At 46.4% G+C, this 18,667-nt stretch overlaps 24 non-coding genes across 24 annotated transcripts; all 24 read left to right on the top strand.

Moving 5' to 3' along the window:
* The first annotated feature begins 403 nt into the window (after window positions 1-403).
* trnal-uag (transfer RNA leucine (anticodon UAG)) lies at window positions 404-485 on the top strand. The gene has a single exon. It is a non-coding gene; the product is annotated as a tRNA-Leu (tRNA).
* Window positions 486-762: 277 nt separating this feature from the next.
* trnal-aag (transfer RNA leucine (anticodon AAG)) lies at window positions 763-844 on the top strand. Its single transcript has one exon. It is a non-coding gene; the product is annotated as a tRNA-Leu (tRNA).
* Window positions 845-1,353: 509 nt separating this feature from the next.
* Window positions 1,354-1,435, top strand: trnal-uag (transfer RNA leucine (anticodon UAG)). The gene has a single exon. It is a non-coding gene; the product is annotated as a tRNA-Leu (tRNA).
* Window positions 1,436-1,712: 277 nt separating this feature from the next.
* On the top strand, window positions 1,713-1,794 carry trnal-aag (transfer RNA leucine (anticodon AAG)). Its single transcript has one exon. It is a non-coding gene; the product is annotated as a tRNA-Leu (tRNA).
* An 865-nt stretch (window positions 1,795-2,659) lies between these two features.
* On the top strand, window positions 2,660-2,741 carry trnal-aag (transfer RNA leucine (anticodon AAG)). Its single transcript has one exon. It is a non-coding gene; the product is annotated as a tRNA-Leu (tRNA).
* A 512-nt stretch (window positions 2,742-3,253) lies between these two features.
* trnal-aag (transfer RNA leucine (anticodon AAG)) lies at window positions 3,254-3,335 on the top strand. The gene has a single exon. It is a non-coding gene; the product is annotated as a tRNA-Leu (tRNA).
* An 866-nt stretch (window positions 3,336-4,201) lies between these two features.
* Window positions 4,202-4,283, top strand: trnal-uag (transfer RNA leucine (anticodon UAG)). Its single transcript has one exon. It is a non-coding gene; the product is annotated as a tRNA-Leu (tRNA).
* Window positions 4,284-5,508: 1,225 nt separating this feature from the next.
* Window positions 5,509-5,590, top strand: trnal-aag (transfer RNA leucine (anticodon AAG)). The gene has a single exon. It is a non-coding gene; the product is annotated as a tRNA-Leu (tRNA).
* Window positions 5,591-6,102: 512 nt separating this feature from the next.
* Window positions 6,103-6,184, top strand: trnal-uag (transfer RNA leucine (anticodon UAG)). The gene has a single exon. It is a non-coding gene; the product is annotated as a tRNA-Leu (tRNA).
* A 277-nt stretch (window positions 6,185-6,461) lies between these two features.
* Window positions 6,462-6,543, top strand: trnal-aag (transfer RNA leucine (anticodon AAG)). The gene has a single exon. It is a non-coding gene; the product is annotated as a tRNA-Leu (tRNA).
* Window positions 6,544-7,052: 509 nt separating this feature from the next.
* trnal-uag (transfer RNA leucine (anticodon UAG)) lies at window positions 7,053-7,134 on the top strand. Its single transcript has one exon. It is a non-coding gene; the product is annotated as a tRNA-Leu (tRNA).
* A 277-nt stretch (window positions 7,135-7,411) lies between these two features.
* Window positions 7,412-7,493, top strand: trnal-aag (transfer RNA leucine (anticodon AAG)). Its single transcript has one exon. It is a non-coding gene; the product is annotated as a tRNA-Leu (tRNA).
* An 865-nt stretch (window positions 7,494-8,358) lies between these two features.
* Window positions 8,359-8,440, top strand: trnal-aag (transfer RNA leucine (anticodon AAG)). Its single transcript has one exon. It is a non-coding gene; the product is annotated as a tRNA-Leu (tRNA).
* Window positions 8,441-9,306: 866 nt separating this feature from the next.
* On the top strand, window positions 9,307-9,388 carry trnal-uag (transfer RNA leucine (anticodon UAG)). Its single transcript has one exon. It is a non-coding gene; the product is annotated as a tRNA-Leu (tRNA).
* A 1,225-nt stretch (window positions 9,389-10,613) lies between these two features.
* Window positions 10,614-10,695, top strand: trnal-aag (transfer RNA leucine (anticodon AAG)). The gene has a single exon. It is a non-coding gene; the product is annotated as a tRNA-Leu (tRNA).
* An 865-nt stretch (window positions 10,696-11,560) lies between these two features.
* Window positions 11,561-11,642, top strand: trnal-aag (transfer RNA leucine (anticodon AAG)). Its single transcript has one exon. It is a non-coding gene; the product is annotated as a tRNA-Leu (tRNA).
* A 512-nt stretch (window positions 11,643-12,154) lies between these two features.
* Window positions 12,155-12,236, top strand: trnal-aag (transfer RNA leucine (anticodon AAG)). The gene has a single exon. It is a non-coding gene; the product is annotated as a tRNA-Leu (tRNA).
* A 512-nt stretch (window positions 12,237-12,748) lies between these two features.
* Window positions 12,749-12,830, top strand: trnal-aag (transfer RNA leucine (anticodon AAG)). Its single transcript has one exon. It is a non-coding gene; the product is annotated as a tRNA-Leu (tRNA).
* Window positions 12,831-13,701: 871 nt separating this feature from the next.
* On the top strand, window positions 13,702-13,783 carry trnal-aag (transfer RNA leucine (anticodon AAG)). The gene has a single exon. It is a non-coding gene; the product is annotated as a tRNA-Leu (tRNA).
* Window positions 13,784-14,649: 866 nt separating this feature from the next.
* trnal-aag (transfer RNA leucine (anticodon AAG)) lies at window positions 14,650-14,731 on the top strand. Its single transcript has one exon. It is a non-coding gene; the product is annotated as a tRNA-Leu (tRNA).
* A 512-nt stretch (window positions 14,732-15,243) lies between these two features.
* On the top strand, window positions 15,244-15,325 carry trnal-aag (transfer RNA leucine (anticodon AAG)). Its single transcript has one exon. It is a non-coding gene; the product is annotated as a tRNA-Leu (tRNA).
* An 866-nt stretch (window positions 15,326-16,191) lies between these two features.
* trnal-uag (transfer RNA leucine (anticodon UAG)) lies at window positions 16,192-16,273 on the top strand. Its single transcript has one exon. It is a non-coding gene; the product is annotated as a tRNA-Leu (tRNA).
* A 1,224-nt stretch (window positions 16,274-17,497) lies between these two features.
* Window positions 17,498-17,579, top strand: trnal-aag (transfer RNA leucine (anticodon AAG)). The gene has a single exon. It is a non-coding gene; the product is annotated as a tRNA-Leu (tRNA).
* Window positions 17,580-18,091: 512 nt separating this feature from the next.
* On the top strand, window positions 18,092-18,173 carry trnal-aag (transfer RNA leucine (anticodon AAG)). The gene has a single exon. It is a non-coding gene; the product is annotated as a tRNA-Leu (tRNA).
* Window positions 18,174-18,667: the final 494 nt, after the last annotated feature.

Raw genomic sequence — 18,667 nt, 5'->3', positions numbered from 1 at the left:
GCCAACTCCGAACTTCACATGGTGAACCTTCAAAAGAAACACTTGGAAGAAGTTCAACAACATACCAGACTCGGGGTTTTGCTAATATACAAACAGTTGCAGATAGCAGAGGATGGTTTCGATCCATCGACCTCTGGGTTATGGGCCCAGCACGCTTCCGCTGCGCCACTCTGCTGCTCGAGGACAAGCATTTGACCTGTACTCTTGTCGCTGAAGAAGAACTAGGTCGCCTGTGACACCATGGATCCGAGCAGGCTTTATCACGTTGTGCACAAAGCGATGCATGACATCACAAACCTAGAAATTGGTGTGGAAGACTCCTGTTTGACCGCCAAGTCTGCACCTCAAACCGCAACATTTCTTAAATTGCCAACAACTGTCCCTTCCTGATATTTCTTCACAGGGTAGTGTGGCCGAGTGGTCGAAGGCGCTGGATTTAGGCTCCAGTCTCTCAGGAGGCGTGGGTTCGAATCCCACCACTGCCAGTTCCTTGTCAATGGAGTTCGTATCCTAAAATACCCGTGGATGACTCATGAGATAATTTCCAGTCAGTGAGGCAAATAAGCATTTAGTCCAAACCAGATTACCACTGGACATTTCTGGTTCTCTTGAAGATAATTTACCTCTGATCCATGCGGGATTCATCACCTTTTGCACAAGGCTCGGTTGGACACTTCTCAACTGGATATTTTTGTGGAAACATATCCTGACAAAACTACTTAAATACGCCAACAAATTCATACGTCTAAACAGCGGTCAGCAGGTAGTGCGGCTGAGCGGTCAAAGGTGCTGGATTAAGGCTCCAGTCTCTCAGGAGGCGTGGGTTCAAATCCCACCACTGCCAGTTCAGACTTATATTTGTGTTTCTCACAAAGTGGAGGTTTTTGATTTTCTTTCCACCATAAATTCATCGTACTTATCAAAATACTTTGCTTGGCCACAGCCAATGAGAAGCCAACTCCAAACTTCACATGGTTAACCTTCAAAAGAAACACTAGGAAGAAGTTCAACAACGTACCACAAACGGGGTTGTGCTAATATGCAAACAGTTGCAGATAGCAGAGGATGGTTTCGATCCATCGACCTCTGGGTTATGGGCCCAGCACGCTTCCGCTGCGCCACTCTGCTGCTCGAGGATAAGCATTTGTCCTGTACTCTTGTCGCTGAAGAAGAACTAGGTCGCCTGTGACACCATGGATCCGAGCAGGCTGTATCACGTGCACAAAGCGATGCAGGACATCACAAACCTAGAAATTGGTGTGGAAGGCTACTGTTTGACCGCCAAGTCTGCACCTCAAACCGCAACATTTCTTAAATTGCCAACAACTGTCCCTTCCTGACAATTTGTCACAGGGTAGTGTGGCAGAGTGGTCGAAGGCGCTGGATTTAGGCTCTAGTCTCTCAGGAGGCGTGGGTTCGAATCCCACCACTGCCAGTTTGATGTCAATGAAGTTAGTGTCCTAAAATACCCGTGGATGACTTATGAGATAATTTCCCAGTCAGTGAGGCGAATAAGAATTTAGTCCAAACCTGATTACCACTGGTCATTTCTGGTTCTCTTCAAGATAATTTACCTCTGATCCGAGCGGGATTCATCACCTTTTGCACAAGGCTCGGTTGGACACTTCTCAACTGGATATTTTTGTGGAAACATATCCGACAAAACTACTTAAATATTCCAACAAACCCGTACTTCTAAACAACGGTCAGCAGGTAGTGTGGCTGAGCGGTCAAAGGCGCTGGATTAAGGCTCTAGTCTCTCAGGAGGCGTGGGTTCGAATCCCACCACTGCCAGTTCCTTGTCCATGGAGTTCATGTCCTAAAATACCCGTGGATGACTCATGAGATAATTTCCAGTCAGTGAGGCAAATAAGCATTTAGTCCAAACCAGATTACCACTGGACATTTCTGGTTCTCTTGAAGATAATTTACCTTTGATCCGAGCGGGATTCATCACCTTTTGCACAAGGCTCGGTTGGACACTTCTCAACTGGATATTTTTGTGGAAACATATCCTGACAAAACTACTTAAATACGCCAACAAATTCATACGTCTAAACAGCGGTCAGCAGGTAGTGCGGCCGAGCGGTCAAAGGCGCTGGATTAAGGCTCCAGTCTCTCAGGAGGCGTGGGTTCACATCCCACCAGTTCACATTTAGATTTGGGTTTCTCACAAAATGGAAGTTTTTGATTTTCTTTCCACCATAAATTCATCGTACTTATCAAAATACTTGGCTTGGCCACAGCCAATGAGTAGCCAACTCCGAACTTCACATGGTTCACCTTCAAAAGAAACACTTGGAAGAAGTTCAACAAGATACCAGAATCGGGGTTTTGCTAATATACAAACAGTTACAGATAGCAGAGGATCGTTTCGATCCATTGACCTCTGGGTTATGGGCCCAGCACGCTTCCGCTGCGCCACTCTGCTGCTCAAGGACAAGCATTTGACCTGTACTCTTGTCGCTGAAGAAGAACTAGGTCGCCTGTGACCCCATGGATCCGAGCAGGCTGTATCACGTTGTGCACAAAGCGATGCATGACATCACAAACCTAGAAATTGGTGTGGAAGACTCCTGTTTGACCGCCAAGTCTGCACCTCAAACCGCAACATTTCTTAAATTGCCAACAAATGTCCCTTCCTGATATTTCTTCACAGGGTAGTGTGGCCGAGCGTTCAAAGGCGCTGGATTAAGGCTCCAGTCTCTCAGGAGGCGTGGGTTCAAATCCCACCACTGCCAGTTCAGACTTGGATTTGTGTTTCTCACAAAGTGGAGGTTTTTGATTTTCTTTCCACCATAAATTCATCGTACTTATCAAAATACTTGGCTTGGCCACAGCCAATGAGTAGCCAACTCCGAACTTCACATGGTTCACCTTCAAAAGAAACACTTGGAAGAAGTTCAACAAGATACCAGAATCGGGGTTTTGCTAAAATACAAACAGTTACAGATAGCAGAGGATCGTTTCGATCCATTGACCTCTGGGTTATGGGCCCAGCACGCTTCCGCTGCGCCACTCTGCTGCTCAAGGACAAGCATTTGACCTGTACTCTTGTCGCTGAAGAAGAACTAGGTCGCCTGTGACCCCATGGATCCGAGCAGGCTGTATCACGTTGTGCACAAAGCGATGCATGACATCACAAACCTAGAAATTGGTGTGGAAGACTCCTGTTTGACCGCCAAGTCTGCACCTCAAACCGCAACATTTCTTAAATTGCTAACAAATGTCCCTTCCTGATATTTCGTCACAGGGTAGTGTGGCCGAGCGGTCAAAGGCGCTGGATTAAGGCTCCAGTCTCTCAGGAGGCGTGGGTTCGAATCCCACCACTGCCAGTTCCTTGTCAATGGAGTTAGTGTCCTAAAATACCCGTGGATGACTAATGAGAAAATTTCCAGTTAGTGAGGTAAATACGTATTTAGTCCAAACCCGATTACCACTGGACATTTCTGGTTCTCTTGAAGATAATTTTCCTCTGATCCGAGCGGGATTCATCACCTTTTGCACAATGCTCGGTTGGACACTTCTCAACTGGATATTTTTTGTGGAAACATATCCTGACAAAACTACTTAAATATGCCAACAAACTCATACGTCTAAACAGCGGTCAGCAGGTAGTGTGGCCGAGCAGTCAAAGGCGCTGGATTAAAGCTCCAGTCTCTCAGGAGGCGTGGGTTCACATCCCACCAGTTCACATTTAGATTTGGGTTTCTCACAAAATGGAAGTTTTTGATTTTCTTTCCACCATAAATTCATCGTACTTATCAAAATACTTGGCTTGGCCACAGCCAATGAGTAGCCAACTCCGAACTTCACATGGTGAACCTTCAAAAGAAACACTTGGAAGAAGTTCAACAACATACCAGACTCGGGGTTTTGCTAATATACAAACAGTTGCAGATAGCAGAGGATGGTTTCGATCCATCGACCTCTGGGTTATGGGCCCAGCACGCTTCCGCTGCGCCACTCTGCTGCTCGAGGACAAGCATTTGACCTGTACTCTTGTCGCTGAAGAAGAACTAGGTCGCCTGTGACACCATGGATCCGAGCAGGCTTTATCACGTTGTGCACAAAGCGATGCATGACATCACAAACCTAGAAATTGGTGTGGAAGACTCCTGTTTGACCGCCAAGTCTGCACCTCAAACCGCAACATTTCTTAAATTGCCAACAACTGTCCCTTCCTGATATTTCTTCACAGGGTAGTGTGGCCGAGTGGTCGAAGGCGCTGGATTTAGGCTCCAGTCTCTCAGGAGGCGTGGGTTCGAATCCCACCACTGCCAGTTCCTTGTCAATGGAGTTCGTATCCTAAAATACCCGTGGATGACTCATGAGATAATTTCCAGTCAGTGAGGCAAATAAGCATTTAGTCCAAACCAGATTACCACTGGACATTTCTGGTTCTCTTGAAGATAATTTACCTCTGATCCATGCGGGATTCATCACCTTTTGCACAAGGCTCGGTTGGACACTTCTCAACTGGATATTTTTGTGGAAACATATCCTGACAAAACTACTTAAATACGCCAACAAATTCATACGTCTAAACAGCGGTCAGCAGGGAGTGCGTCCGAGCGGTCAAAGGCGCTGGATTAAGGCTCCAGTCTCTCAGGAGGCGTGGGTTCGAATCCCAGCACTGCCAGTTCCTTGTCAATGGAGTTCGTGTCCTAAAATACCAGTGGATGACTTATGAGATAATTTCCAGTCAGTGAGGTAAATACGTATTTAGTCCAAACCAGATTACCACTGGACATTTCTGCTTCTCTTGAAGATAATTTACCTCTGATCCGAGCGGGCTTCATCACCTTTTGGACAAGGCTCGGTTGGACACTTCTCAACTGGATATTTTTTGTGGAAACATATCCTGACAAAACTACTTAAATATGCCAACAAACTCATACGTCTAAACAGTGGTCAGCAGGTAGTGTGGCCGAGCAGTCAAAGGCGCTGGATTAAAGCTCCAGTCTCTCAGGAGGCGTGGGTTCACATCCCACCAGTTCACATTTAGATTTGGGTTTCTCACAAAATGGAAGTTTTTGATTTTCTTTCCACCATAAATTCATCGTACTTATCAAAATACTTGGCTTGGCCACAGCCAATGAGTAACCAACTCCGAACTTCACATGGTGAACCTTCAAACGAAACACTTGGAAGAAGTTCAACATCATACCAGACTCGGGGTTTTGCTAATATACAAAGAGTTGCAGATAGCAGAGGATGGTTTCGATCCATCGATCTCTGGGTTATGGGCCCAGCACGCTTCCGCTGCGCCACTCTGCTGCTCGAGGAAAAACATTTGTCCTGTACTCTTGTCGCTGAAGAAGAACTAGGTCGCCTGTGACACCATGGATCCAAGCAGGCTGTATCACGTTGTGCACAAAGCGATGCATGACATCACAAACCTAGAAATTGGTGTGGAAGACTCCTGTTTGACCGCCAAGTCTGCACCTCAGACCGCAACATTTCTTAAATTGCCAACAAATGTCCCTTCCTGATATTTCTTCACAGGGTAGTGTGGCCGAACGGTCAAAGGCGCGGGATTAAGGCTCCAGTCTCTCAGGAGGCGTGGGTTCAAATCCCACCACTGCCAGTTCAGACTTGGATTTGTGTTTCTAACAAAGTGGAGGTTTTTGATTTTCTTTCCACCATAAATTCATCGTACTTATCAAAATACTTGGCTTGGCCACAGCCAATGAGTAGCCAACTCCAAACTTCACATGGTTAACCTTCAAAAGAAACACTAGGAAGAAGTTCAACAACATACCACACACGGGGTTATGCTAATATGCAAACAGTTGCAGATAGCAGAGGATGGTTTCGATCCATCGACCTCTGGGTTATGGGCCCAGCACGCTTCCGCTGCGCCACTCTGCTGCTCAAGGACAAGCATTTGACCTGTACTCTTGTCGCTGAAGAAGAACTAGGTCGCCTGTGACACCATGGATCCGAGCAGGCTGTATCACGTTGTGCACAAAGCGATGCATGACATCACAAACCTAGAAATTGGTGTGGAAGACTCCAGTTTGACCGCCAAGTCTGCACCTCAAACCGCAACATTTCTTAAATTGCCAACAACTGTCCCTTCCTGATATTTCTTCACAGGGTAGTGTGGCCGAGTGGTCGAAGGCGCTGGATTTAGGCTCCAGTCTCTCAGGAGGCGTGGGTTCGAATCCCACCACTGCCAGTTCCTTGTCAATGGAGTTCGTATCCTAAAATACCCGTGGATGACTCATGAGATAATTTCCAGTCAGTGAGGCAAATAAGCATTTAGTCCAAACCAGATTACCACTGGACATTTCTGGTTCTCTTGAAGATAATTTACCTCTGATCCATGCGGGATTCATCACCTTTTGCACAAGGCTCGGTTGGACACTTCTCAACTGGATATTTTTGTGGAAACATATCCTGACAAAACTACTTAAATACGCCAACAAATTCATACGTCTAAACAGCGGTCAGCAGGTAGTGCGGCTGAGCGGTCAAAGGTGCTGGATTAAGGCTCCAGTCTCTCAGGAGGCGTGGGTTCAAATCCCACCACTGCCAGTTCAGACTTATATTTGTGTTTCTCACAAAGTGGAGGTTTTTGATTTTCTTTCCACCATAAATTCATCGTACTTATCAAAATACTTTGCTTGGCCACAGCCAATGAGAAGCCAACTCCAAACTTCACATGGTTAACCTTCAAAAGAAACACTAGGAAGAAGTTCAACAACGTACCACAAACGGGGTTGTGCTAATATGCAAACAGTTGCAGATAGCAGAGGATGGTTTCGATCCATCGACCTCTGGGTTATGGGCCCAGCACGCTTCCGCTGCGCCACTCTGCTGCTCGAGGATAAGCATTTGTCCTGTACTCTTGTCGCTGAAGAAGAACTAGGTCGCCTGTGACACCATGGATCCGAGCAGGCTGTATCACGTGCACAAAGCGATGCAGGACATCACAAACCTAGAAATTGGTGTGGAAGGCTACTGTTTGACCGCCAAGTCTGCACCTCAAACCGCAACATTTCTTAAATTGCCAACAACTGTCCCTTCCTGACAATTTGTCACAGGGTAGTGTGGCAGAGTGGTCGAAGGCGCTGGATTTAGGCTCTAGTCTCTCAGGAGGCGTGGGTTCGAATCCCACCACTGCCAGTTTGATGTCAATGAAGTTAGTGTCCTAAAATACCCGTGGATGACTTATGAGATAATTTCCCAGTCAGTGAGGCGAATAAGAATTTAGTCCAAACCTGATTACCACTGGTCATTTCTGGTTCTCTTCAAGATAATTTACCTCTGATCCGAGCGGGATTCATCACCTTTTGCACAAGGCTCGGTTGGACACTTCTCAACTGGATATTTTTGTGGAAACATATCCGACAAAACTACTTAAATATTCCAACAAACCCGTACTTCTAAACAACGGTCAGCAGGTAGTGTGGCTGAGCGGTCAAAGGCGCTGGATTAAGGCTCTAGTCTCTCAGGAGGCGTGGGTTCGAATCCCACCACTGCCAGTTCCTTGTCCATGGAGTTCATGTCCTAAAATACCCGTGGATGACTCATGAGATAATTTCCAGTCAGTGAGGCAAATAAGCATTTAGTCCAAACCAGATTACCACTGGACATTTCTGGTTCTCTTGAAGATAATTTACCTTTGATCCGAGCGGGATTCATCACCTTTTGCACAAGGCTCGGTTGGACACTTCTCAACTGGATATTTTTGTGGAAACATATCCTGACAAAACTACTTAAATACGCCAACAAATTCATACGTCTAAACAGCGGTCAGCAGGTAGTGCGGCCGAGCGGTCAAAGGCGCTGGATTAAGGCTCCAGTCTCTCAGGAGGCGTGGGTTCACATCCCACCAGTTCACATTTAGATTTGGGTTTCTCACAAAATGGAAGTTTTTGATTTTCTTTCCACCATAAATTCATCGTACTTATCAAAATACTTGGCTTGGCCACAGCCAATGAGTAGCCAACTCCGAACTTCACATGGTTCACCTTCAAAAGAAACACTTGGAAGAAGTTCAACAAGATACCAGAATCGGGGTTTTGCTAATATACAAACAGTTACAGATAGCAGAGGATCGTTTCGATCCATTGACCTCTGGGTTATGGGCCCAGCACGCTTCCGCTGCGCCACTCTGCTGCTCAAGGACAAGCATTTGACCTGTACTCTTGTCGCTGAAGAAGAACTAGGTCGCCTGTGACCCCATGGATCCGAGCAGGCTGTATCACGTTGTGCACAAAGCGATGCATGACATCACAAACCTAGAAATTGGTGTGGAAGACTCCTGTTTGACCGCCAAGTCTGCACCTCAAACCGCAACATTTCTTAAATTGCCAACAAATGTCCCTTCCTGATATTTCGTCACAGGGTAGTGTGGCCGAGCGGTCAAAGGCGCTGGATTAAGGCTCCAGTCACTCAGGAGGCGTGGGTTCGAATCCCACCACTGCCAGTTCCTTGCCAATGGAGTTAGTGTCCTAAAATACCCGTGGATGACTAATGAGATAATTTCCAGTTAGTGAGGTAAATACGTATTTAGTCCAAACCCGATTACCACTGGACATTTCTGGTTCTCTTGAAGATAATTTTCCTCTGATCCGAGCGGGATTCATCACCTTTTGCACAAGGCTCGGTTGGACACTTCTCAACTGGATATTTTTTGTGGAAACATATCCTGACAAAACTACTTAAATATGCCAACAAACTCATACGTCTAAACAGCGGTCAGCAGGTAGTGTGGCCGAGCAGTCAAAGGCGCTGGATTAAAGCTCCAGTCTCTCAGGAGGCGTGGGTTCACATCCCACCAGTTCACATTTAGATTTGGGTTTCTCACAAAATGGAAGTTTTTGATTTTCTTTCCACCATAAATTCATCGTACTTATCAAAATACTTGGCTTGGCCACAGCCAATGAGTAGCCAACTCCGAACTTCACATGGTGAACCTTCAAAAGAAACACTTGGAAGAAGTTCAACAACATACCAGACTCGGGGTTTTGCTAATATACAATCAGTTGCAGATAGCAGAGGATGGTTTCGATCCATCGACCTCTGGGTTATGGGCCCAGCACGCTTCCGCTGCGCCACTCTGCTGCTCGAGGACAAGCATTTGACCTGTACTCTTGTCGCTGAAGAAGAACTAGGTCGCCTGTGACACCATGGATCCGAGCAGGCTTTATCACGTTGTGCACAAAGCGATGCATGACATCACAAACCTAGAAATTGGTGTGGAAGACTCCTGTTTGACCGCCAAGTCTGCACCTCAAACCGCAACATTTCTTAAATTGCCAACAACTGTCCCTTCCTGATATTTCTTCACAGGGTAGTGTGGCCGAGTGGTCGAAGGCGCTGGATTTAGGCTCCAGTCTCTCAGGAGGCGTGGGTTCGAATCCCACCACTGCCAGTTCCTTGTCAATGGAGTTCGTATCCTAAAATACCCGTGGATGACTCATGAGATAATTTCCAGTCAGTGAGGCAAATAAGCATTTAGTCCAAACCAGATTACCACTGGACATTTCTGGTTCTCTTGAAGATAATTTACCTCTGATCCATGCGGGATTCATCACCTTTTGCACAAGGCTCGGTTGGACACTTCTCAACTGGATATTTTTGTGGAAACATATCCTGACAAAACTACTTAAATACGCCAACAAATTCATACGTCTAAACAGCGGTCAGCAGGGAGTGCGTCCGAGCGGTCAAAGGAGCTGGATTAAGGCTCCAGTCTCTCAGGAGGCGTGGGTTCGAATCCCAGCACTGCCAGTTCCTTGTCAATGGAGTTCGTGTCCTAAAATACCAGTGGATGACTTATGAGATAATTTCCGGTCAGTGAGGTAAATACGTATTTAGTCCAAACCAGATTACCACTGGACATTTCTGCTTCTCTTGAAGATAATTTACCTCTGATCCGAGCGGGCTTCATCACCTTTTGGACAAGGCTCGGTTGGACACTTCTCAACTGGATATTTTTTGTGGAAACATATCCTGACAAAACTACTTAAATATGCCAACAAACTCATACGTCTAAACAGTGGTCAGCAGGTAGTGTGGCTGAGCAGTCAAAGGCGCTGGATTAAAGCTCCAGTCTCTCAGGAGGCGTGGGTTCACATCCCACCAGTTCACATTTAGATTTGGGTTTCTCACAAAATGGAAGTTTTTGATTTTCTTTCCACCATAAATTCATCGTACTTATCAAAATACTTGGCTTGGCCACAGCCAATGAGTAACCAACTCCGAACTTCACATGGTGAACCTTCAAACGAAACACTTGGAAGAAGTTCAACATCATACCAGACTCGGGGTTTTGCTAATATACAAAGAGTTGCAGATAGCAGAGGATGGTTTCGATCCATCGATCTCTGGGTTATGGGCCCAGCACGCTTCCGCTGCGCCACTCTGCTGCTTGAGGAAAAACATTTGTCCTGTACTCTTGTCGCTGAAGAAGAACTAGGTCGCCTGTGACACCATGGATCCAAGCAGGCTGTATCACGTTGTGCACAAAGCGATGCATGACATCACAAACCTAGAAATTGGTGTGGAAGACTCCTGTTTGACCGCCAAGTCTGCACCTCAGACCGCAACATTTCTTAAATTGCCAACAAATGTCCCTTCCTGATAATGCTTCACAGGGTAGTGTGGCCGAGCGGTCAAAGGCGCTGGATTAAGGCTCCAGTCTCTCAGGAGGCGTGGGTTCGAATCCCACCACTGCCAGTTCCTTGTCAATGGAGTTAGTGTCCTAAAATAACCGTGGATGACTCATGAGATAATTTCCAGTCGGTGAGGCAAATAAGCATTTAGTCCAAACCAGATTACCACTGGACATTTCTGGTTCTCTTGAAGATAATTTACCTCTGATCCATGCGGGATTCATCACCTTTTGCACAAGGCTCGGTTGGACACTTCTCAACTGGATATTTTTGTGGAAACATATCCTGACAAAACTACTTAAATACGCCAACAAATTCATACGTCTAAACAGCGGTCAGCAGGGAGAGCGGCCGAGCGGTTAAAGGCGCTGGATTAAGGCTCCAGTCTCTCAGGAGGCGTGGGTTCACATCCCACCAGTTCACATTTAGATTTGGGTTTCTCACAAAATGGAAGTTTTTGATTTTCTTTCCACCGTAAATTCATCGTACTTATCAAAATACTTGGCTTGGCCACAGCCAATGAGTAGCCAACTCAGAACTTCACATGGTTAACCTTCAAACGAAACACTTGGAAGAAGTTCAACAACATACCAGACTCGGGGTTTTGCTAATATACAAAGAGTTGCAGATAGCAGAGGATGGTTTCGATCCATCGACCTCTGGGTTATGGGCCCAGCACGCTTCCGCTGCGCCACTCTGCTGCTCGAGGACAAACATTTGTCCTGTACTCTTGTCGCTGAAGAAGAACTAGGTCGCCTGTGACACCGTGGATCCGAGCAGGCTGTTTCACGTTGTGCACAAAGCGATGCATGACATCACAAACCTAGAAATTGGTGTGGAAGACTCCTGTTTGACCGCCAAGTCTGCACCTCAGACCGCAACATTTCTTAAATTGCCAACAAATGTCCCTTCCTGATATTTCTTCACAGGGTAGTGTGGCCGAGCGGTCAAAGGCGCTGGATTAAGGCTCCAGTCTCTCAGGAGGCGTGGGTTCAAATCCCACCACTGCCAGTTCAGACTTGGATTTGTGTTTCAAACAAAGTGGAGGTTTTTGATTTTCTTTCCACCATAAATTCATCGTACTTATCAAAATACTTGGCTTGGCCACAGCCAATGAGTAGCCAACTCCAAACTTCACATGGTTAACCTTCAAAAGAAACACTTGGAAGAAGTTCAACAACATACCAGACTCGGGGTTTTGCTAATATACAGAGAGTTGCAGATAGCAGAGGATGGTTTCGATCCATCGACCTCTGGGTTATGGGCCCAGCACGCTTCCGCTGCGCCACTCTGCTGCTCGAGGACAAACATTTGTCCTGTACTCTTGTCGCTGCAGAAGAACTAGGTCGCCTGTGACACCATGGATCCGAGCAGGCTGTATCACGTTGTGCACAAAGCGATGCATGACATCACAAACCTAGAAATTGGTGTGGAAGACTCCTGTTTGACCGCCAAGTCTGCACCTCAGACCGCAACATTTCTTAAATTGCCAACAAATGTCCCTTCCTGATATTTCTTCACAGGGTAGTGTGGCCGAGCGGTCAAAGGCGCTGGATTAAGGCTCCAGTCTCTCAGGAGGCGTGGGTTCAAATCCCACCACTGCCAGTTCAGACTTGGATTTGTGTTTCTAACAAAGTGGAGGTTTTTGATTTTCTTTCCACCATAAATTCATCGTACTTATCAAAATACTTGGCTTGGCCACAGCCAATGAGTAGCCAACTCCAAACTTCACATGGTTAACCTTCAAAAGAAACACTAGGAAGAAGTTCAACAACATACCACACACGGGGTTGTGCTAATATGCAAACAGTTGCAGATAGCAGAGGATGGTTTCGATCCATCGACCTCTGGGTTATGGGCCCAGCACGCTTCCGCTGCGCCACTCTGCTGCTCAAGGACAAGCATTTGACCTGTACTCTTGTCGCTGAAGAAGAACTAGGTCGCCTGTGACACCATGGATCCGAGCAGGCTGTATCACGTTGTGCACAAAGCGATGCATGACATTACAAACCTAGAAATTGGTGTGGAAGACTCCTGTTTGACCCCCAAGTCTGCACCTCAAACCGCAACATTTCTTAAATTGCCAACAAATGTCCCTTCCTGATAATTCTTCACAGGGTAGTGTGGCCGAGCGGTCAAAGGCGCTGGATTAAGGCTCCAGTCTCTCAGGAGGCGTGGGTTCGAATCCCACCACTGCCAGTTCCTTGTCAATGGAGTTAGTGTCCTAAAATAACCGTGGATGACTCATGAGATAATTTCCAGTCGGTGAGGCAAATAAGCATTTAGTCCAAACCAGATTACCACTGGACATTTCTGGTTCTCTTGAAGATAATTTACCTCTGATCCGAGCGGGATTCATCACCTTTTGCACAAGGCTCGGTTGGACACTTCTCAACTGGATATTTTTGTGGAAACATATCCTGACAAAACTACTTAAATACGCCAACAAATTCATACGTCTAAACAGCGGTCAGCAGGTAGTGCGGCTGAGCGGTCAAAGGTGCTGGATTAAGGCTCCAGTCTCTCAGGAGGCGTCGGTTCAAATCCCACCACTGCCAGTTCAGACTTATATTTGTGTTTCTCACAAAGTGGAGGTTTTTGATTTTCTTTCCACCATAAATTCATCGTACTTATCAAAATACTTTGCTTGGCCACAGCCAATGAGAAGCCAACTCCAAACTTCACATGGTGAACCTTCAAACGAAACACTTGGAAGAAGTTCAACAACATACCAGACTCTGGGTTTTGCTAATATACAAAGAGTTGAAGATAGCAGAGGATGGTTTCGATCCATCGACCTCTGGGTTATGGGCCCAGCACGCTTCCGCTGCGCCACTCTGCTGCTAGAGGACAAACATTTGTCCTGTACTCTTGTCGCTGAAGAAGAACTAGGTCGCCTGTGACACCATGGATCCAAGCAGGCTGTATCACGTTGTGCACAAAGCGATGCATGACATCACAAACCTAGAAATTGGTGTGGAAGACTCCTGTTTGACCGCCAAGTCTGCACCTCAGACCGCAACATTTCTTAAATTGCCAACAAATGTCCCTTCCTGATATTTCTTCACAGGGTAGTGTGGCCGAGCAGTCAAAGGCGCTGGATTAAGGCTCCAGTCTCTCAGGAGGCGTGGGTTCGAATCCCAGCACTGCCAGTTCCTTGTCAATGGAGTTCGTGTCCTAAAATACCAGTGGATGACTTATGAGATAATTTCCAGTCAGTGAGGTAAATACGTATTTAGTCCAAACCAGATTACCACTGGACATTTCTGCTTCTCTTGAAGATAATTTACCTCTGATCCGAGCGGGCTTCATCACCTTTTGGACAAGGCTCGGTTGGACACTTCTCAACTGGATATTTTTTGTGGAAACATATCCTGACAAAACTACTTAAATATGCCAACAAACTCATACGTCTAAACAGTGGTCAGCAGGTAGTGTGGCCGAGCAGTCAAAGGCGCTGGATTAAAGCTCCAGTCTCTCAGGAGGCGTGGGTTCACATCCCACCAGTTCACATTTAGATTTGGGTTTCTCACAAAATGGAAGTTTTTGATTTTCTTTCCACCACAAATTCATCGTACTTATCAAAATACTTGGCTTGGCCACAGCCAATGAGTAACCAACTCCGAACTTCACATGGTGAACCTTCAAACGAAACACTTGGAAGAAGTTCAACAACATACCAGACTCGGGGTTTTGCTAATATACAAAGAGTTGCAGATAGCAGAGGATGGTTTCGATCCATCGATCTCTGGGTTATGGGCCCAGCACGCTTCCGCTGCGCCCCTCTGCTGCTCGAGGAAAAACATTTGTCCTGTACTCTTGTCGCTGAAGAAGAACTAGGTCGCCTGTGACACCATGGATCCAAGCAGGCTGTATCACGTTGTGCACAAAGCGATGCATGACATCACAAACCTAGAAATTGGTGTGGAAGACTCCTGTTTGACCGCCAAGTCTGCACCTCAGACCGCAACATTTCTTAAATTGCCAACAAATGTCCCTTCCTGATATTTCTTCACAGGGTAGTGTGGCCGAACGGTCAAAGGCGCGGGATTAAGGCTCCAGTCTCTCAGGAGGCGTGGGTTCAAATCCCACCACTGCCAGTTCAGACTTGGATTTGTGTTTCTAACAAAGTGGAGGTTTTTGATTTTCTTTCCACCATAAATTCATCGTACTTATCAAAATACTTGGCTTGGCCACAGCCAATGAGTAGCCAACTCCAAACTTCACATGGTTAACCTTCAAAAGAAACACTAGGAAGAAGTTCAACAACATACCACACACGGGGTTATGCTAATATGCAAACAGTTGCAGATAGCAGAGGATGGTTTCGATCCATCGACCTCTGGGTTATGGGCCCAGCACGCTTCCGCTGCGCCACTCTGCTGCTCAAGGACAAGCATTTGACCTGTACTCTTGTCGCTGAAGAAGAACTAGGTCGCCTGTGACACCATGGATCCGAGCAGGCTGTATCACGTTGTGCACAAAGCGATGCATGACATCACAAACCTAGAAATTGGTGTGGAAGACTCCTGTTTGACCCCCAAGTCTGCACCTCAAACCGCAACATTTCTTAAATTGCCAACAAATGTCCCTTCCTGATATTTCGTCACAGGGTAGTGTGGCCGAGCGGTCAAAGGCGCTGGATTAAGGCTCCAGTCACTCAGGAGGCGTGGGTTCGAATCCCACCACTGCCAGTTCCTTGCCAATGGAGTTAGTGTCCTAAAATACCCGTGGATGACTAATGAGATAATTTCCAGTTAGTGAGGTAAATACGTATTTAGTCCAAACCCGATTACCACTGGACATTTCTGGTTCTCTTGAAGATAATTTTCCTCTGATCCGAGCGGGATTCATCACCTTTTGCACAAGGCTCGGTTGGACACTTCTCAACTGGATATTTTTTGTGGAAACATATCCTGACAAAACTACTTAAATATGCCAACAAACTCATACGTCTAAACAGCGGTCAGCAGGTAGTGTGGCCGAGCAGTCAAAGGCGCTGGATTAAAGCTCCAGTCTCTCAGGAGGCGTGGGTTCACATCCCACCAGTTCACATTTAGATTTGGGTTTCTCACAAAATGGAAGTTTTTGATTTTCTTTCCACCATAAATTCATCGTACTTATCAAAATACTTGGCTTGGCCACAGCCAATGAGTAGCCAACTCCGAACTTCACATGGTGAACCTTCAAAAGAAACACTTGGAAGAAGTTCAACAACATACCAGACTCGGGGTTTTGCTAATATACAAACAGTTGCAGATAGCAGAGGATGGTTTCGATCCATCGACCTCTGGGTTATGGGCCCAGCACGCTTCCGCTGCGCCACTCTGCTGCTCGAGGACAAGCATTTGACCTGTACTCTTGTCGCTGAAGAAGAACTAGGTCGCCTGTGACACCATGGATCCGAGCAGGCTTTATCACGTTGTGCACAAAGCGATGCATGACATCACAAACCTAGAAATTGGTGTGGAAGACTCCTGTTTGACCGCCAAGTCTGCACCTCAAACCGCAACATTTCTTAAATTGCCAACAACTGTCCCTTCCTGATATTTCTTCACAGGGTAGTGTGGCCGAGTGGTCGAAGGCGCTGGATTTAGGCTCCAGTCTCTCAGGAGGCGTGGGTTCGAATCCCACCACTGCCAGTTCCTTGTCAATGGAGTTCGTATCCTAAAATACCCGTGGATGACTCATGAGATAATTTCCAGTCAGTGAGGCAAATAAGCATTTAGTCCAAACCAGATTACCACTGGACATTTCTGGTTCTCTTGAAGATAATTTACCTCTGATCCATGCGGGATTCATCACCTTTTGCACAAGGCTCGGTTGGACACTTCTCAACTGGATATTTTTGTGGAAACATATCCTGACAAAACTACTTAAATACGCCAACAAATTCATACGTCTAAACAGCGGTCAGCAGGGAGTGCGTCCGAGCGGTCAAAGGCGCTGGATTAAGGCTCCAGTCTCTCAGGAGGCGTGGGTTCGAATCCCAGCACTGCCAGTTCCTTGTCAATGGAGTTCGTGTCCTAAAATACCAGTGGATGACTTATGAGATAATTTCCAGTCAGTGAGGTAAATACGTATTTAGTCCAAACCAGATTACCACTGGACATTTCTGCTTCTCTTGAAGATAATTTACCTCTGATCCGAGCGGGCTTCATCACCTTTTGGACAAGGCTCGGTTGGACACTTCTCAACTGGATATTTTTTGTGGAAACATATCCTGACAAAACTACTTAAATATGCCAACAAACTCATACGTCTAAACAGTGGTCAGCAGGTAGTGTGGCCGAGCAGTCAAAGGCGCTGGATTAAAGCTCCAGTCTCTCAGGAGGCGTGGGTTCACATCCCACCAGTTCACATTTAGATTGGGTTTCTCACAAAATGGAAGTTTTTGATTTTCTTTCCACCATAAATTCATCGTACTTATCAAAATACTTGGCTTGGCCACAGCCAATGAGTAACCAACTCCGAACTTCACATGGTGAACCTTCAAACGAAACACTTGGAAGAAGTTCAACATCATACCAGACTCGGGGTTTTGCTAATATACAAAGAGTTGCAGATAGCAGAGGATGGTTTCGATCCATCGATCTCTGGGTTATGGGCCCAGCACGCTTCCGCTGCGCCACTCTGCTGCTCGAGGAAAAACATTTGTCCTGTACTCTTGTCGCTGAAGAAGAACTAGGTCGCCTGTGACACCATGGATCCAAGCAGGCTGTATCACGTTGTGCACAAAGCGATGCATGACATCACAAACCTAGAAATTGGTGTGGAAGACTCCTGTTTGACCGCCAAGTCTGCACCTCAGACCGCAACATTTCTTAAATTGCCAACAAATGTCCCTTCCTGATATTTCTTCACAGGGTAGTGTGGCCGAACGGTCAAAGGCGCGGGATTAAGGCTCCAGTCTCTCAGGAGGCGTGGGTTCAAATCCCACCACTGCCAGTTCAGACTTGGATTTGTGTTTCTAACAAAGTGGAGGTTTTTGATTTTCTTTCCACCATAAATTCATCGTACTTATCAAAATACTTGGCTTGGCCACAGCCAATGAGTAGCCAACTCCAAACTTCACATGGTTAACCTTCAAAAGAAACACTAGGAAGAAGTTCAACAACATACCACACACGGGGTTATGCTAATATGCAAACAGTTGCAGATAGCAGAGGATGGTTTCGATCCATCGACCTCTGGGTTATGGGCCCAGCACGCTTCCGCTGCGCCACTCTGCTGCTCAAGGACAAGCATTTGACCTGTACTCTTGTCGCTGAAGAAGAACTAGGTCGCCTGTGACACCATGGATCCGAGCAGGCTGTATCACGTTGTGCACAAAGCGATGCATGACATCACAAACCTAGAAATTGGTGTGGAAGACTCCTGTTTGACCCCCAAGTCTGCACCTCAAACCGCAACATTTCTTAAATTGCCAACAAATGTCCCTTCCTGATAATGCTTCACAGGGTAGTGTGGCCGAGCGGTCAAAGGCGCTGGATTAAGGCTCCAGTCTCTCAGGAGGCGTGGGTTCGAATCCCACCACTGCCAGTTCCTTGTCAATGGAGTTAGTGTCCTAAAATAACCGTGGATGACTCATGAGATAATTTCCAGTCGGTGAGGCAAATAAGCATTTAGTCCAAACCAGATTACCACTGGACATTTCTGGTTCTCTTGAAGATAATTTACCTCTGATCCATGCGGGATTCATCACCTTTTGCACAAGGCTCGGTTGGACACTTCTCAACTGGATATTTTTGTGGAAACATATCCTGACAAAACTACTTAAATACGCCAACAAATTCATACGTCTAAACAGGGGTCAGCAGGGAGAGCGGCCGAGCGGTTAAAGGCGCTGGATTAAGGCTCCAGTCTCTCAGGAGGCGTGGGTTCACATCCCACCAGTTCACATTTAGATTTGGGTTTCTCACAAAATGGAAGTTTTTGATTTTCTTTCCACCGTAAATTCATCGTACTTATCAAAATACTTGGCTTGGCCACAGCCAATGAGTAGCCAACTCAGAACTTCACATGGTTAACCTTCA

Source organism: Festucalex cinctus, chromosome 2, assembly GCF_051991245.1.
Source record: "Festucalex cinctus isolate MCC-2025b chromosome 2, RoL_Fcin_1.0, whole genome shotgun sequence".
Classification (NCBI taxonomy): domain Eukaryota; kingdom Metazoa; phylum Chordata; class Actinopteri; order Syngnathiformes; family Syngnathidae; genus Festucalex; species Festucalex cinctus.
This window is presented reverse-complemented; position numbering and strand designations above follow the sequence as displayed.